Source organism: Saccoglossus kowalevskii, chromosome 19, assembly GCF_978046115.1.
Source record: "Saccoglossus kowalevskii chromosome 19, keSacKowa6.1, whole genome shotgun sequence".
NCBI lineage: Eukaryota > Metazoa > Hemichordata > Enteropneusta > Harrimaniidae > Saccoglossus > Saccoglossus kowalevskii.
In genome coordinates this window covers 17734254-17751509 of record NC_140659.1, presented here as the reverse complement: position 1 = coordinate 17751509, position 17256 = coordinate 17734254, and the positions used below count along the sequence as shown (strand labels likewise).

Genomic DNA, 17256 nt, shown 5'->3' with positions numbered 1-17256 from the left:
AAGCAAATTCTATTGTTGAAATTCAGAAGTTGTTTTCGTTTAGCTTAATCACAAAGTCATGCACACTCTTTTCGTATCATCGTCCGACATTTACTCAAAGTCACTAATTGAGGTGCAAAAACACTCTCATCATCAGCCCGGCTAGCTCAGTCGGTAGAGCATGGGACTCTTAATCCCAGGGTCGTGGGTTCGAGCCCCACGTTGGGCGAACATCTTTTAGACAAAATAAACAATGTGAGTTACTATGAATGATGTTGAATTCCGGTGGGTGAATGTGACACGAAATTGAGTGAAATGAGTTCTTACTCACAATGTCGGATGGCTGCAATAATTGTCTCTGATAACCAAATCACAGGAGCGAGGTTGATTATTTCTGCATGGTATTAAGATTGGGAAAACGGAGAGGTTGACTGTTGGTTGACAATACTCCTCTCTGTTTTAATGTGTGTGGTACTTGGCGCGAAGTTCCCTCCACCTAAGATCGTGCATGGTGAGTATGATTTGAGCTACTCTAATAGTAAAAACGGAAGCAAATTTTATTGTTGAAATTCAGAAGTTGTTTTCGTTTAGCTTAAACACAAAGTCATGCACTGTCTTTTCGTATCACCGTCCGACATTTACTCAAAGTCGCTAATTGAGGTGCAAAAACACTCTCATCAGCAGCCCGGCTAGCTCAGTCGGTAGAGCATGGGACTGTTCATCCCAGGGTCATGGGTACGAGCCCCATATTGGGCGAACACCTTTTAGACAGAATAAACAATGTGAGTTACTATGAAAGATGTTGAATTCCGGTGGGTGAATGTGACACGAAATTGAGTGAAATGAGCTCTTACTCACAATGTCGGATGGTTGCAATAATTGTCTCTGATAACCAAATCACAGGAGTGAGGTTGATTATTTCTGCACGGTATAAAGATTGGGAAAACGGAGAGGTTGACTGTTGGTTGACAATACTCCTCTCTGTTTTAATGTGTGTGGTACTTGGCGCGATGTTCATTCCAACTAAGATCGTGCATGGTGAGTATGATTTGAGCTACTGGAGTAGTAAAAACGGAAGCGAATTTTATTGTTGAAATTCAGAAGTTGTTTTCGTTTAGCTTAATCACAAAGTCATGCACACTCTTTTCGTATCATCGTCCGACATTTACTCAAAGTCACTAATTGAGGTGCAAAAACACTCTCATCAGCAGCCCGGCTAGCTCAGTCGGTAGAGCATGGGACTCTTAATCCCAGGGTCGTGGGTTCGAGCCCCACGTTGGGCGAACATCTTTTAGACAAAATAAACAATGTGAGTTACTATGAATGATGTTGAATTCCGGTGGGTGAATGTGACACGAAATTGAGTGAAATGAGTTCTTACTCACAATGTCGGATGGCTGCAATAATTGTCTCTGATAACCAAATCACAGGAGCGAGGTTGATTATTTCTGCATGGTATTAAGATTGGGAAAACGGAGAGGTTGACTGTTGGTTGACAATACTCCTCTCTGTTTTAAAGTGTGTGGTACTTGGCGCGATGTTCATTCCAACTAAGATCGTGCATGGTGAGTATGATTTGAGCTACTGGAGTAGTAAAAACGGAAGCAAATTCTATTGTTGAAATTCAGAAGTTGTTTTCGTTTAGCTTAATCACAAAGTCATGCACACTCTTTTCGTATCATCGTCCGACATTTACTCAAAGTCACTAATTGAGGTGCAAAAACACTCTCATCAGCAGCCCGGCTAGCTCAGTCGGTAGAGCATGGGACTCTTTATCCCAGGGTCGTGGGTTCGAGCCCCACGTTGGGCGAACATCTTTTAGACAAAATAAACCATAGTGAGTTACTATGAATGACGTTGAATTCCGGTGGGTGAATGTGACACGAAATTGAGTGAAATGAGTTCTTACTCACAATGTCGGATGGCTGGAATAATTGTCTCTGATAACCAAATCACAGGAGCGAGGTTGATTATTTCTGCATGGTATTAAGATTGGGAAAACGGAGAGGTTGACTGTTGGTTGACAATACTCCTCTCTGTTTTAATGTGTGTGGTACTTGGCGCGAAGTTCCCTCCACCTAAGATCGTGCATGGTGAGTATGATTTGAGCTACTCTAATAGTAAAAACGGAAGCAAATTTTATTGTTGAAATTCAGAAGTTGTTTTCGTTTAGCTTAAACACAAAGTCATGCACTGTCTTTTCGTATCACCGTCCGACATTTACTCAAAGTCGCTAATTGAGGTGCAAAAACACTCTCATCAGCAGCCCGGCTAGCTCAGTCGGTAGAGCATGGGACTGTTCATCCCAGGGTCATGGGTTCGAGCCCCATATTGGGCGAACACCTTTTAGACAGAATAAACAATGTGAGTTACTATGAAAGATGTTGAATTCCGGTGGGTGAATGTGACACGAAATTTAGTGAAATGAGCTCTTACTCACAATGTCGGATGTTTGCAATAATTGTCTCTGATAACCAAATCACAGGAGTGAGGTTGATTATTTCTGCACGGTATAAAGATTGGGAAAACGGAGAGGTTGACTGTTGGTTGACAATATTCCTCTCTGTTTTAATGTGTGTGGTACTTGGCGCGAAGTTCATTCCAACTAAGATCGTGCATGGTAAGTATGATTTGAGCTACAGGAATGGTAAAAATGGAAGCAAATTTTATTGTTGAAATTCAGAAGTTGTTTTCGTTTAGCTTAAACACAAAGTCATGCACACTCTTTTCGTATCATCGTCCGACATTTACTCAAAGTCGCTAATTGAGGTGCAAAAACACTCTCATCAGCAGCCCGGCTAGCTCAGTCGGTAGAGCATGGGACTGTTCATCCCAGGGTCATGGGTACGAGCCCCATATTGGACGAACACCTTTTAGACAGAATAAACAATGTGAGTTACTATGAAAGATGTTGAATTCCGGTGGGTGAATGTGACACGAAATTGAGTGAAATGAGTTCTTACTCACAATGTCGGATGGCTGCAATAATTGTCTCTGATAACCAAATCACAGGAGTGAGGTTGATTATTTCTGCACGGTATAAAGATTGGGAAAACGGAGAGGTTGACTGTTGGTTGACAATACTCCTCTCTGTTTTAATGTGTGTGGTACTTGGCGCGATGTTCATTCCAACTAAGATCGTGCATGGTGAGTATGATTTGAGCTACTGGAGTAGTAAAAACGGAAGCAAATTTTATTGTTGAAATTCAGAAGTTGTTTTCGTTTAGCTTAATCACAAAGTCATGCACACTCTTTTCGTATCATCGTCCGACATTTACTCAAAGTCACTAATTGAGGTGCAAAAACACTCTCATCAGCAGCCCGGTTAGCTCAGTCGGTAGAGCATGGGACTCTTAATCCCAGGGTCGTGGGTTCGAGCCCCACGTTGGGCGAACATCTTTTAGACAAAATAAACAATGTGAGTTACTATGAATGATGTTGAATTCCGGTGGGTGAATGTGACACGAAATTGAGTGAAATGAGTTCTTACTCACAATGTCGGATGGCTGCAATAATTGTCTCTGATAACCAAATCACAGGAGCGAGGTTGATTATTTCTGCATGGTATTAAGATTGGGAAAACGGAGAGGTTGACTGTTGGTTGACAATACTCCTCTCTGTTTTAATGTGTGTGGTACTTGGCGCGATGTTCATTCCAACTAAGATCGTGCATGGTGAGTATGATTTGAGCTACTGGAGTAGTAAAAACGGAAGCAAATTCTATTGTTGAAATTCAGAAGTTGTTTTCGTTTAGCTTAATCACAAAGTCATGCACACTCTTTTCGTATCATCGTCCGACATTTACTCAAAGTCACTAATTGAGGTGCAAAAACACTCTCATCAGCAGCCCGGCTAGCTCAGTCGGTAGAGCATGGGACTCTTAATCCCAGGGTCGTGGGTTCGAGCCCCACGTTGGGCGAACATCTTTTAGACAAAATAAACCATAGTGAGTTACTATGAATGATGTTGAATTCCGGTGGGTGAATGTGACACGAAATTGAGTGAAATGAGTTCTTACTCACAATGTCGGATGGCTGGAATAATTGTCTCTGATAACCAAATCACAGGAGCGAGGTTGATTATTTCTGCATGGTATTAAGATTGGGAAAACGGAGAGGTTGACTGTTGGTTGACAATACTCCTCTCTGTTTTAATGTGTGTGGTACTTGGCGCGAAGTTCCCTCCACCTAAGATCGTGCATGGTGAGTATGATTTGAGCTACTCTAATAGTAAAAACGGAAGCAAATTTTATTGTTGAAATTCAGAAGTTGTTTTCGTTTAGCTTAAACACAAAGTCATGCACTGTCTTTTCGTATCACCGTCCGACATTTACTCAAAGTCGCTAATTGAGGTGCAAAAACACTCTCATCAGCAGCCCGGCTAGCTCAGTCGGTAGAGCATGGGACTGTTCATCCCAGGGTCATGGGTTCGAGCCCCATATTGGGCGAACACATTTTAGACAGAATAAACAATGTGAGTTACTATGAAAGATGTTGAATTCCGGTGGGTGAATGTGACACGAAATTTAGTGAAATGAGCTCTTACTCACAATGTCGGATGTTTGCAATAATTGTCTCTGATAACCAAATCACAGGAGTGAGGTTGATTATTTCTGCACGGTATAAAGATTGGGAAAACGGAGAGGTTGACTGTTGGTTGACAATACTCCTCTCTGTTTTAATGTGTGTGGTACTTGGCGCGATGTTCATTCCAACTAAGATCGTGCATGGTGAGTATGATTTGAGCTACTGGAGTAGTAAAAACGGAAGCAAATTTTATTGTTGAAATTCAGAAGTTGTTTTCGTTTAGCTTAATCACAAAGTCATGCACACTCTTTTCGTATCATCGTCCGACATTTACTGAGGTGCAAAAACACTCTCATCAGCAGCCCGGCTAGCTCAGTCGGTAGAGCATGGGACTCTTAATCCCAGGGTCGTGGGTTCGAGCCTCACGTTGGGCGAACATCTTTTAGACAAAATAAACAATGTGAGTTACTATGAATGATGTTGAATTCCGGTGGGTGAATGTGACACGAAATTGAGTGAAATGAGTTCTTACTCACAATGTCGGATGGCTGCAATAATTGTCTCTGATAACCAAATCACAGGAGCGAGGTTGATTATTTCTGCATGGTATTAAGATTGGGAAAACGGAGAGGTTGACTGTTGGTTGACAATACTCCTCTCTGTTTTAATGTGTGTGGTACTTGGCGCGATGTTCATTCCAACTAAGATCGTGCATGGTGAGTATGATTTGAGCTACTGGAGTAGTAAAAACGGAAGCAAATTCTATTGTTGAAATTCAGAAGTTGTTTTCGTTTAGCTTAATCACAAAGTCATGCACACTCTTTTCGTATCATCGTCCGACATTTACTCAAAGTCACTAATTGAGGTGCAAAAACACTCTCATCAGCAGCCCGGCTAGCTCAGTCGGTAGAGCATGGGACTCTTAATCCCAGGGTCGTGGGTTCGAGCCCCACGTTGGGCGCACATATTTTAGACAAAATAAACAATGTGAGTTACTATGAATGATGTTGAATTCCGGTGGGTGAATGTGACACGAAATTGAGTGAAATGAGTTCTTACTCACAATGTCGGATGGCTGCAATAATTGTCTCTGATAACCAAATCACAGGAGCGAGGTTGATTATTTCTGCATGGTATTAAGATTGGGAAAACGGAGAGGTTGACTGTTGGTTGACAATACTCCTCTCTGTTTTAATGTGTGTGGTACTTGGCGCGAAGTTCCCTCCACCTAAGATCGTGCATGGTGAGTATGATTTGAGCTACTCTAATAGTAAAAACGGAAGCAAATTTTATTGTTGAAATTCAGAAGTTGTTTTCGTTTAGCTTAAACACAAAGTCATGCACTCTCTTTTCGTATCGACGTCCGACATTTACTCAAAGTCGCTAATTGAGGTGCAAAAACACTCTCATCAGCAGCCCGGCTAGCTCAGTCGGTAGAGCATGGGACTGTTCATCCCAGGGTCATGGGTACGAGCCCCATATTGTGCGAACACCTTTTAGACAGAATAAACAATGTGAGTTACTATGAAAGATGTTGAATTCCGGTGGCTGAATGTGACACGAAATTGAGTGAAATGAGCTCTTACTCACAATGTCGGATGGTTGCAATAATTGTCTCTGATAACCAAATCACAGGAGTGAGATTGATTATTTCTGCACGGTATAAAGATTGGGAAAACGGAGAGGTTGACTGTTGGTTGACAATACTCCTCTCTGTTTTAATGTGTGTGGTACTTGGCGCGATGTTCATTCCAACTAAGATCGTGCATGGTGAGTATGATTTGAGCTACTGGAGTAGTAAAAACGGAAGCAAATTCTATTGTTGAAATTCAGAAGTTGTTTTCGTTTAGCTTAATCACAAAGTCATGCACACTCTTTTCGTATCATCGTCCGACATTTACTCAAAGTCACTAATTGAGGTGCAAAAACACTCTCATCAGCAGCCCGGCTAGCTCAGTCGGTAGAGCATGGGACTCTTAATCCCAGGGTCGTGGGTTCGAGCCCCACGTTGGGCGAACATCTTTTAGACAAAATAAACCATAGTGAGTTACTATGAATGACGTTGAATTCCGGTGGGTGAATGTGACACGAAATTGAGTGAAATGAGTTCTTACTCACAATGTCGGATGGCTGGAATAATTGTCTCTGATAACCAAATCACAGGAGCGAGGTTGATTATTTCTGCATGGTATTAAGATTGGGAAAACGGAGAGGTTGACTGTTGGTTGACAATACTCCTCTCTGTTTTAATGTGTGTGGTACTTGGCGCGAAGTTCCCTCCACCTAAGATCGTGCATGGTGAGTATGATTTGAGCTACTCTAATAGTAAAAACGGAAGCAAATTTTATTGTTGAAATTCAGAAGTTGTTTTCGTTTAGCTTAAACACAAAGTCATGCACTGTCTTTTCGTATCACCGTCCGACATTTACTCAAAGTCGCTAATTGAGGTGCAAAAACACTCTCATCAGCAGCCCGGCTAGCTCAGTCGGTAGAGCATGGGACTGTTCATCCCAGGGTCATGGGTTCGAGCCCCATATTGGGCGAACACCTTTTAGACAGAATAAACAATGTGAGTTACTATGAAAGATGTTGAATTCCGGTGGGTGAATGTGACACGAAATTTAGTGAAATGAGCTCTTACTCACAATGTCGGATGTTTGCAATAATTGTCTCTGATAACCAAATCACAGGAGTGAGGTTGATTATTTCTGCACGGTATAAAGATTGGGAAAACGGAGAGGTTGACTGTTGGTTGACAATATTCCTCTCTGTTTTAATGTGTGTGGTACTTGGCGCGAAGTTCATTCCAACTAAGATCGTGCATGGTAAGTATGATTTGAGCTACAGGAATGGTAAAAATGGAAGCAAATTTTATTGTTGAAATTCAGAAGTTGTTTTCGTTTAGCTTAAACACAAAGTTATGCACACTCTTTTCGTATCATCGTCCGATATTTACTCAAAGTCGCTAATTGAGGTGCAAAAACACTCTCATCAGCAGCCCGGCTAGCTCAGTCGGTAGAGCATGGGATTCTTAATCCCAGGGTCGTGGGTTCGAGCCCCACGTTGGGCGAACATCTTTTAGACAAAATAAACAATGTGAGTTACTATGAATGATGTTGAATTCCGGTGGGTGAATGTGACACGAAATTGAGTGAAATGAGTTCTTACTCACAATGTCGGATGGCTGCAATAATTGTCTCTGATAACCAAATCACAGGATCGAGGTTGATTATTTCTGCATGGTATTAAGATTGGGAAAACGGAGAGGTTGACTGTTGGTTGACAATACTCCTCTCTGTTTTAATGTGTGTGGTACTTGGCGCGAAGTTCCCTCCACCTAAGATCGTGCATGGTGAGTATGATTTGAGCTACTCTAATAGTAAAAACGGAAGCAAATTTTATTGTTGAAATTCAGAAGTTGTTTTCGTTTAGCTTAAACACAAAGTCATGCACACTCTTTTCGTATCATCGTCCGACATTTACTCAAAGTCGCTAATTGAGGTGCAAAAACACTCTCATCAGCAGCCCGGCTAGCTCAGTCGGTAGAGCATGGGACTCTTAATCCCAGGGTCGTGGGTTCGAACCCCATATTGGGCGAACACCTTTTAGACAGAATAAACAATGTGAGTTACTATGAAAGATGTTGAATTCCGGTGGGTGAATGTGACACGAAATTGAGTGAAATGAGTTCTTACTCACAATGTCGGATGGCTGCAATAATTGTCTCTGATAACCAAATCACAGGAGCGAGGTTGATTATTTCTGCATGGTATTAAGATTGGGAAAACGGAGAGGTTGACTGTTGGTTGACAATACTCCTCTCTGTTTTAATGTGTGTGGTACTTGGCGCGAAGTTCCCTCCACCTAAATCGTGCATGGTGAGTATGATTTGAGCTACTCTAATAGTAAAAACGGAAGCAAATTTTATTGTTGAAATTCAGAAGTTGTTTTCGTTTAGCTTAAACACAAAGTCTTGCACACTCTTTTCGTATCATCGTCCGACATTTACTCAAAGTCGCTAATTGAGGTGCAAAAACACTCTCATCGGCAGCCCGGCTAGCTCTGTCGGTAAAGCATGGGACTCTTAATCCCAGGGTCGTGGGTTCGAGCCCCATATTGGGCGAACACCTTTTAGACAGAATAAACAATGTGAGTTACGATGAAAGATGTTGAAATTGAGTGAAATGAGCTCTTACTCACAATGTCGGATGGTTGCAATAATTGTCTCTGATAACCAAATCACAGGAGTGAGGTTGATTATTTCTGCACGGTATAAAGATTGGGAAAACGGAGAGGTTGACTGTTGGTTGACAATACTCCTCTCTGTTTTAATGTGTGTGGTACTTGGCGCGAAGTTCATTCCAACTAAGATCGTGCATGGTAAGTATGATTTGAGCTACAGGAATGGTAAAAATGGAAGCAAATTTTATTGTTGAAATTCAGAAGTTGTTTTCGTTTAGCTTAAACACAAAGTCATGCACTGTCTTTTCGTATCATCGTGCGACATTTACTCAAAGTCGCTAATTGAGGTGTAAAAACACTCTCATCAGCAGCCCGGCTAGCTCAGTCGGTAGAGCATGGGACTCTTAATCCCAGGGTCGTGGGTCCGAGCCTCACGTTGGGCGAACACCTTTTAGACAGAATAAACAATGTGAGTTACGATAACAGATGTTGAATTCCGGTGGGTGAATGTGACACGAAATTGAGTGAAATGAGCTCTTACTCACAATGTCGGATGGTTGCAATAATTGTCTCTGATAACCAAATCACAGGAGTGAGGTTGATTATTTCTGCACGGTATAAAGATTGGGAAAACGGAGAGGTTGACTGTTGGTTGACAATACTCCTCTCTGTTTTCATGTGTGTGGTACTTGGCGCGAAGTTCATTCCAACTAAGATCGTGCATGATGAGTATGATTTGAGCTACAGGAATGGTAAAAATGGAAGCAAATATTATTGTTGAAATTCAGAATTTGTTTTCGTTTAGCTTAAACACAAAGTCATGCACACTCTTTTCGTATCATCGTCCGACATTTACTCAAAGTCACTAATTGAGGTACAAAAACACTCTCATCAGCAGCCCGGCTAGCTCAGTCGGTAGAGCATGGGACTGTTCATCCCAGGTTCATGGGTTCGAGCCCCATATTGGGCGAACACCTATTGGACAGAATAAACAATGTGATTTTACTATGAAAGATGTTGAATTCCGGTGTGTGAATGTGACACGAAATTGAGTGAAATGAGTTCTTCCTCACAATGTCGGATGGTTGCAATAATTGTCTCTGATAACCAACTCACAGGAGTGAGGTTGATTATTTCTGCACGGTATAAAGATTGGGAAAACGGAGAGGTTGACTGTTGGTTGACAATATTCCTCTCTGTTTTAATGTGTGTGGTACTTGGCGCGTAGTTCCCTCCACCTAAGATCGTGCATGGTGAGTATGATTTGAGCTACTGTAATAGTAAAAACGGAAGCAAATTTTATTGATGAAATTCAGAAGTTGTTTTCGTTTAGCTTAAACACAAAGTCATGCACTGTCTTTTCGTATCATCGTCCGACATTTACTCAAAGTCGCTAATTGAGGTGCAAAAACACTCTCATCAGCAGCCCGGCTAGCTCAGTCGGTAGAGCATGGGACTCTTAATCCCGGGGTCGTGGGTTTGAGCCCCACGTTGGGCGAACACCTTTTAGACAGAATAAACAATGTGAGTTACGATGAAAGATGTTGAAATTGAGTGAAATGAGCTGTTACTCACAATGTCGGATGGTTGCAATAATTGTCTCTGATAACCAAATCACAGGAGTGAGGTTGATTATTTCTGCACGGTATAAAGATTGGGAAAACGGAGAGGTTGACTGTTGGTTGACAATACTCCTCTCTGTTTTAATGTGTGTGGTACTTGGCGCGAAGTTCATTCCAACTAAGATCGTGCATGGTGAGTATGATTTGGGCTACTGGAGTAGTAAAAACGGAAGCAAATTTTATTGTTAAAATTCAGAAGTTGTTTTCGTTTAGCTTAAACACAAAGTTATGCACACTCTTTTCGTATCATCGTCCGACATTTACTCAAAGTCGCTAATTGAGGTGCAAAAACACTCTCATCAGCAGCCCGGCTAGCTCAGTCGGTAGAGCATGGGACTCTTAATACCAGGGTCGTGGGTTCGAGCCCCATATTGGGCGAACACCTTTTTGACAGAATAAACAATGTGAGTTACGATGAAAGATGTTGAATTCCGGTGGGTGAATGTGACACGAAATTGAGTGAAATGAGCTCTTACTCACAATGTCGGATGTTTGCAATAATTGTCTCTGATAACCAAATCACAGGAGTGAGGTTGATTATTTCTGCACGGTTTAAAGATTGGGAAAACGGAGAGGTTGACTGTTGGTTGACAATACTCCTCTCTGTTTTAATGTGTGTGGTACTTGGCGCGAAGTTCATTCCAACTAAGATCGTGCATGGTAAGTATGATTTGAGCTACTGGAATGGTAAAAATGGAAGCAAATTTTACTGTTGAAATTCAGAAGTTGTTTTCGTTTAGATTAAACACAAAGTCATGCACACTCTTTTCGTATCATCGTCCGACATTTACTCAAAGTCGCTAATTGAGGTGTAAAAACACTCTCATCAGCAGCTCGGTTAGCTCAGTCGGTAGAGCATGGGACTCTTAATCCCAGGGTCGTGGGTTCGAGCCCTACGTTGGGCGAATACTTTTTAGACAGAATAAACAATGTGAGTTACGATGAAAGATGTTGAAATTGAGTGAAATGAGCTCTTACTCACAATGTCGGATGGTTGCAATAATTGTCTCTGATAACCAAATCACAGGAGTGAGGTTGATTATTTCTGCACGGTATAAAGATTGGGAAAACGGAGAGGTTGACTGTTGGTTGACAATATTCCTCTCTGTTTTAATGTGTGTGGTACTTGGCGCGAAGTTCATTCCAACTAAGATCGCGCATGGTAAGTATAATTTGAGCTACAGGAATGGTAAAAATGGAAGCAAATTTTGTTGTTGAAATTCAGAAGTTGTTTTCGTTTAGCTTAAACACAAAGTCATGCACACTCTTTTCGTATCATCGTCCGACATTTACTCAAAGTCGCTAATTGAGGTGCAAAAACACTCTCATCAGCAGCCCGTCTAGCTCAGTCGGTAGAGCATGGGACTCTTAATCCCAGGGTCGTGGGTTCGAGCCCCATATTGTGCGAACACCTTTTAGACAGAATAAACAATGTGAGTTACGATGAAAGATGTTGAATTCCGGTGGGTGAATGTGACACGAAATTGAGTGAAATGAGTTCTTACTCACAATGTCGGATGGTTGCAATAATTGTCTCTGATAACCAAATCACAGGAGCGAGGTTGATTATTTCTGCACGGTATAAAGATTGGGAAAACGGAGAGGTTGACTGTTGGTTGACAATACTGATCTCTGTTTTAAATTGTGTGGTACTTGGCGCGAAGTTCATTCCAACTAAGATCGTGCATGGTGAGTATGATTTGAGCTACTGGAGTAGTAAAAACGGAAGCAAATTTTATTGTTAAAATTCAGAAGTTGTTTTCGTTTAGCTTAAACACAAAGTTATGCACACTCTTTTCGTATCATCGTCCGACATTTACTCAAAGTCGCTAATTGAGGTGCAAAAACACTCTCATCAGCAGCCCGGCTAGCTCAGTCGGTAGAGCATGGGACTCTTAATCCCAGGGTCGTGGGTTCGAGCCGCACGTTGGGCGAACACCTTTTAGACAGAATAAACAATGTGAGTTACGATAACAGATGTTGAATTCCGGTGGGTGAATGTGACACGAAATTGAGTGAAATGAGCTCTTACTCACAATGTCGGATGTTTGCAATAATTGTCTCTGATAACCAAATCACAGGAGCGAGGTTGATTATTTCTGCACGGTATAAAGATTGGGAAAACGGAGAGGTTGACTGTTGGTTGACAATACTGATCTCTGTTTTAAATTGTGTGGTACTTGCCTCGAAGTTCCCTCCACCTGAGATCGTGCATGGTGAGTATGATTTGAGCTACTGTAATAGTAAAAACGGAAGCAAATTCTATTGTTGAAATTCAGAAGTTGTTTTCGTTTAGCTTAATCACAAAGTCATGCACACTCTTTTCGTATCATCGTCCGACATTTACTCAAAGTCACTAATTGAGGTGCAAAAACACTCTCATCAGCAGCCCGGCTAGCTCAGTCGGTAGAGCATGGGACTCTTAATCCCAGGGTCGTGGGTTCGAGCCCCACGTTGGGCGCACATATTTTAGACAAAATAAACAATGTGAGTTACTATGAATGATGTTGAATTCCGGTGGGTGAATGTGACACGAAATTGAGTGAAATGAGTTCTTACTCACAATGTCGGATGGCTGCAATAATTGTCTCTGATAACCAAATCACAGGAGCGAGGTTGATTATTTCTGCATGGTATTAAGATTGGGAAAACGGAGAGGTTGACTGTTGGTTGACAATACTCCTCTCTGTTTTAATGTGTGTGGTACTTGGCGCGAAGTTCCCTCCACCTAAGATCGTGCATGGTGAGTATGATTTGAGCTACTCTAATAGTAAAAACGGAAGCAAATTTTATTGTTGAAATTCAGAAGTTGTTTTCGTTTAGCTTAAACACAAAGTCATGCACTGTCTTTTCGTATCGACGTCCGACATTTACTCAAAGTCGCTAATTGAGGTGCAAAAACACTCTCATCAGCAGCCCGGCTAGCTCAGTCGGTAGAGCATGGGACTGTTCATCCCAGGGTCATGGGTACGAGCCCCATATTGTGCGAACACCTTTTAGACAGAATAAACAATGTGAGTTACTATGAAAGATGTTGAATTCCGGTGGCTGAATGTGACACGAAATTGAGTGAAATGAGCTCTTACTCACAATGTCGGATGGTTGCAATAATTGTCTCTGATAACCAAATCACAGGAGTGAGATTGATTATTTCTGCACGGTATAAAGATTGGGAAAACGGAGAGGTTGACTGTTGGTTGACAATACTCCTCTCTGTTTTAATGTGTGTGGTACTTGGCGCGATGTTCATTCCAACTAAGATCGTGCATGGTGAGTATGATTTGAGCTACTGGAGTAGTAAAAACGGAAGCAAATTCTATTGTTGAAATTCAGAAGTTGTTTTCGTTTAGCTTAATCACAAAGTCATGCACACTCTTTTCGTATCATCGTCCGACATTTACTCAAAGTCACTAATTGAGGTGCAAAAACACTCTCATCAGCAGCCCGGCTAGCTCAGTCGGTAGAGCATGGGACTCTTAATCCCAGGGTCGTGGGTTCGAGCCCCACGTTGGGCGAACATCTTTTAGACAAAATAAACCATAGTGAGTTACTATGAATGACGTTGAATTCCGGTGGGTGAATGTGACACGAAATTGAGTGAAATGAGTTCTTACTCACAATGTCGGATGGCTGGAATAATTGTCTCTGATAACCAAATCACAGGAGCGAGGTTGATTATTTCTGCATGGTATTAAGATTGGGAAAACGGAGAGGTTGACTGTTGGTTGACAATACTCCTCTCTGTTTTAATGTGTGTGGTACTTGGCGCGAAGTTCCCTCCACCTAAGATCGTGCATGGTGAGTATGATTTGAGCTACTCTAATAGTAAAAACGGAAGCAAATTTTATTGTTGAAATTCAGAAGTTGTTTTCGTTTAGCTTAAACACAAAGTCATGCACTGTCTTTTCGTATCACCGTCCGACATTTACTCAAAGTCGCTAATTGAGGTGCAAAAACACTCTCATCAGCAGCCCGGCTAGCTCAGTCGGTAGAGCATGGGACTGTTCATCCCAGGGTCATGGGTTCGAGCCCCATATTGGGCGAACACCTTTTAGACAGAATAAACAATGTGAGTTACTATGAAAGATGTTGAATTCCGGTGGGTGAATGTGACACGAAATTTAGTGAAATGAGCTCTTACTCACAATGTCGGATGTTTGCAATAATTGTCTCTGATAACCAAATCACAGGAGTGAGGTTGATTATTTCTGCACGGTATAAAGATTGGGAAAACGGAGAGGTTGACTGTTGGTTGACAATATTCCTCTCTGTTTTAATGTGTGTGGTACTTGGCGCGAAGTTCATTCCAACTAAGATCGTGCATGGTAAGTATGATTTGAGCTACAGGAATGGTAAAAATGGAAGCAAATTTTATTGTTGAAATTCAGAAGTTGTTTTCGTTTAGCTTAAACACAAAGTTATGCACACTCTTTTCGTATCATCGTCCGACATTTACTCAAAGTCGCTAATTGAGGTGCAAAAACACTCTCATCAGCAGCCCGGCTAGCTCAGTCGGTAGAGCATGGGATTCTTAATCCCAGGGTCGTGGGTTCGAGCCCCACGTTGGGCGAACATCTTTTAGACAAAATAAACAATGTGAGTTACTATGAATGATGTTGAATTCCGGTGGGTGAATGTGACACGAAATTGAGTGAAATGAGTTCTTACTCACAATGTCGGATGGCTGCAATAATTGTCTCTGATAACCAAATCACAGGATCGAGGTTGATTATTTCTGCATGGTATTAAGATTGGGAAAACGGAGAGGTTGACTGTTGGTTGACAATACTCCTCTCTGTTTTAATGTGTGTGGTACTTGGCGCGAAGTTCATTCCAACTAAGATCGTGCATGGTAAGTATGATTTGAGCTACAGGAATGGTAAAAATGGAAGCAAATTTTATTGTTGAAATTCAGAAGTTGTTTTCGTTTAGCTTAAACACAAAGTCATGCACTGTCTTTTCGTATCATCGTGCGACATTTACTCAAAGTCGCTAATTGAGGTGTAAAAACACTCTCATCAGCAGCCCGGCTAGCTCAGTCGGTAGAGCATGGGACTCTTAATCCCAGGGTCGTGGGTCCGAGCCTCACGTTGGGCGAACACCTTTTAGACAGAATAAACAATGTGAGTTACGATAACAGATGTTGAATTCCGGTGGGTGAATGTGACACGAAATTGAGTGAAATGAGCTCTTACTCACAATGTCGGATGGTTGCAATAATTGTCTCTGATAACCAAATCACAGGAGTGAGGTTGATTATTTCTGCACGGTATAAAGATTGGGAAAACGGAGAGGTTGACTGTTGGTTGACAATACTCCTCTCTGTTTTCATGTGTGTGGTACTTGGCGCGAAGTTCATTCCAACTAAGATCGTGCATGATGAGTATGATTTGAGCTACAGGAATGGTAAAAATGGAAGCAAATATTATTGTTGAAATTCAGAATTTGTTTTCGTTTAGCTTAAACACAAAGTCATGCACACTCTTTTCGTATCATCGTCCGACATTTACTCAAAGTCACTAATTGAGGTACAAAAACACTCTCATCAGCAGCCCGGCTAGCTCAGTCGGTAGAGCATGGGACTGTTCATCCCAGGTTCATGGGTTCGAGCCCCATATTGGGCGAACACCTATTAGACAGAATAAACAATGTGATTTTACTATGAAAGATGTTGAATTCCGGTGTGTGAATGTGACACGAAATTGAGTGAAATGAGTTCTTCCTCACAATGTCGGATGGTTGCAATAATTGTCTCTGATAACCAACTCACAGGAGTGAGGTTGATTATTTCTGCACGGTATAAAGATTGGGAAAACGGAGAGGTTGACTGTTGGTTGACAATATTCCTCTCTGTTTTAATGTGTGTGGTACTTGGCGCGTAGTTCCCTCCACCTAAGATCGTGCATGGTGAGTATGATTTGAGCTACTGTAATAGTAAAAACGGAAGCAAATTTTATTGTTGAAATTCAGAAGTTGTTTTCGTTTAGCTTAAACACAAAGTCATGCACTGTCTTTTCGTATCATCGTCCGACATTTACTCAAAGTCGCTAATTGAGGTGCAAAAACACTCTCATCAGCAGCCCGGCTAGCTCAGTCGGTAGAGCATGGGACTCTTAATCCCGGGGTCGTGGGTTTGAGCCCCACGTTGGGCGAACACCTTTTAGACAGAATAAACAATGTGAGTTACGATGAAAGATGTTGAAATTGAGTGAAATGAGCTGTTACTCACAATGTCGGATGGTTGCAATAATTGTCTCTGATAACCAAATCACAGGAGTGAGGTTGATTATTTCTGCACGGTATAAAGATTGGGAAAACGGAGAGGTTGACTGTTGGTTGACAATACTCCTCTCTGTTTTAATGTGTGTGGTACTTGGCGCGAAGTTCATTCCAACTAAGATCGTGCATGGTGAGTATGATTTGGGCTACTGGAGTAGTAAAAACGGAAGCAAATTTTATTGTTAAAATTCAGAAGTTGTTTTCGTTTAGCTTAAACACAAAGTTATGCACACTCTTTTCGTATCATCGTCCGACATTTACTCAAAGTCGCTAATTGAGGTGCAAAAACACTCTCATCAGCAGCCCGGCTAGCTCAGTCGGTAGAGCATGGGACTCTTAATACCAGGGTCGTGGGTTCGAGCCCCATATTGGGCGAACACCTTTTTGACAGAATAAACAATGTGAGTTACGATGAAAGATGTTGAATTCCGGTGGGTGAATGTGACACGAAATTTAGTGAAATGAGCTCTTACTCACAATGTCGGATGTTTGCAATAATTGTCTCTGATAACCAAATCACAGGAGTGAGGTTGATTATTTCTGCACGGTTTAAAGATTGGGAAAACGGAGAGGTTGACTGTTGGTTGACAATACTCCTCTCTGTTTTAATGTGTGTGGTACTTGGCGCGAAGTTCATTCCAACTAAGATCGTGCATGGTAAGTATGAT

The 17256-nt window shown here is 41.7% G+C and overlaps 16 non-coding genes across 16 annotated transcripts; all 16 read left to right on the top strand.

Annotated features, from left to right (window-relative positions):
- The first annotated feature begins 135 nt into the window (after positions 1–135).
- On the top strand, positions 136–208 carry TRNAK-CUU (transfer RNA lysine (anticodon CUU)). Its single transcript has one exon. It is a non-coding gene; the product is annotated as a tRNA-Lys (tRNA).
- Positions 209–1189: 981 nt separating this feature from the next.
- TRNAK-CUU (transfer RNA lysine (anticodon CUU)) lies at positions 1190–1262 on the top strand. The gene has a single exon. It is a non-coding gene; the product is annotated as a tRNA-Lys (tRNA).
- A 454-nt stretch (positions 1263–1716) lies between these two features.
- TRNAK-CUU (transfer RNA lysine (anticodon CUU)) lies at positions 1717–1789 on the top strand. The gene has a single exon. It is a non-coding gene; the product is annotated as a tRNA-Lys (tRNA).
- A 1509-nt stretch (positions 1790–3298) lies between these two features.
- Positions 3299–3371, top strand: TRNAK-CUU (transfer RNA lysine (anticodon CUU)). Its single transcript has one exon. It is a non-coding gene; the product is annotated as a tRNA-Lys (tRNA).
- A 454-nt stretch (positions 3372–3825) lies between these two features.
- TRNAK-CUU (transfer RNA lysine (anticodon CUU)) lies at positions 3826–3898 on the top strand. Its single transcript has one exon. It is a non-coding gene; the product is annotated as a tRNA-Lys (tRNA).
- A 968-nt stretch (positions 3899–4866) lies between these two features.
- TRNAK-CUU (transfer RNA lysine (anticodon CUU)) lies at positions 4867–4939 on the top strand. Its single transcript has one exon. It is a non-coding gene; the product is annotated as a tRNA-Lys (tRNA).
- Positions 4940–5393: 454 nt separating this feature from the next.
- Positions 5394–5466, top strand: TRNAK-CUU (transfer RNA lysine (anticodon CUU)). The gene has a single exon. It is a non-coding gene; the product is annotated as a tRNA-Lys (tRNA).
- A 981-nt stretch (positions 5467–6447) lies between these two features.
- TRNAK-CUU (transfer RNA lysine (anticodon CUU)) lies at positions 6448–6520 on the top strand. Its single transcript has one exon. It is a non-coding gene; the product is annotated as a tRNA-Lys (tRNA).
- Positions 6521–7502: 982 nt separating this feature from the next.
- On the top strand, positions 7503–7575 carry TRNAK-CUU (transfer RNA lysine (anticodon CUU)). The gene has a single exon. It is a non-coding gene; the product is annotated as a tRNA-Lys (tRNA).
- Positions 7576–8029: 454 nt separating this feature from the next.
- Positions 8030–8102, top strand: TRNAK-CUU (transfer RNA lysine (anticodon CUU)). The gene has a single exon. It is a non-coding gene; the product is annotated as a tRNA-Lys (tRNA).
- A 2010-nt stretch (positions 8103–10112) lies between these two features.
- On the top strand, positions 10113–10185 carry TRNAK-CUU (transfer RNA lysine (anticodon CUU)). The gene has a single exon. It is a non-coding gene; the product is annotated as a tRNA-Lys (tRNA).
- A 1985-nt stretch (positions 10186–12170) lies between these two features.
- Positions 12171–12243, top strand: TRNAK-CUU (transfer RNA lysine (anticodon CUU)). Its single transcript has one exon. It is a non-coding gene; the product is annotated as a tRNA-Lys (tRNA).
- A 454-nt stretch (positions 12244–12697) lies between these two features.
- On the top strand, positions 12698–12770 carry TRNAK-CUU (transfer RNA lysine (anticodon CUU)). Its single transcript has one exon. It is a non-coding gene; the product is annotated as a tRNA-Lys (tRNA).
- A 981-nt stretch (positions 12771–13751) lies between these two features.
- Positions 13752–13824, top strand: TRNAK-CUU (transfer RNA lysine (anticodon CUU)). The gene has a single exon. It is a non-coding gene; the product is annotated as a tRNA-Lys (tRNA).
- Positions 13825–14806: 982 nt separating this feature from the next.
- TRNAK-CUU (transfer RNA lysine (anticodon CUU)) lies at positions 14807–14879 on the top strand. The gene has a single exon. It is a non-coding gene; the product is annotated as a tRNA-Lys (tRNA).
- A 1509-nt stretch (positions 14880–16388) lies between these two features.
- On the top strand, positions 16389–16461 carry TRNAK-CUU (transfer RNA lysine (anticodon CUU)). The gene has a single exon. It is a non-coding gene; the product is annotated as a tRNA-Lys (tRNA).
- Positions 16462–17256: the final 795 nt, after the last annotated feature.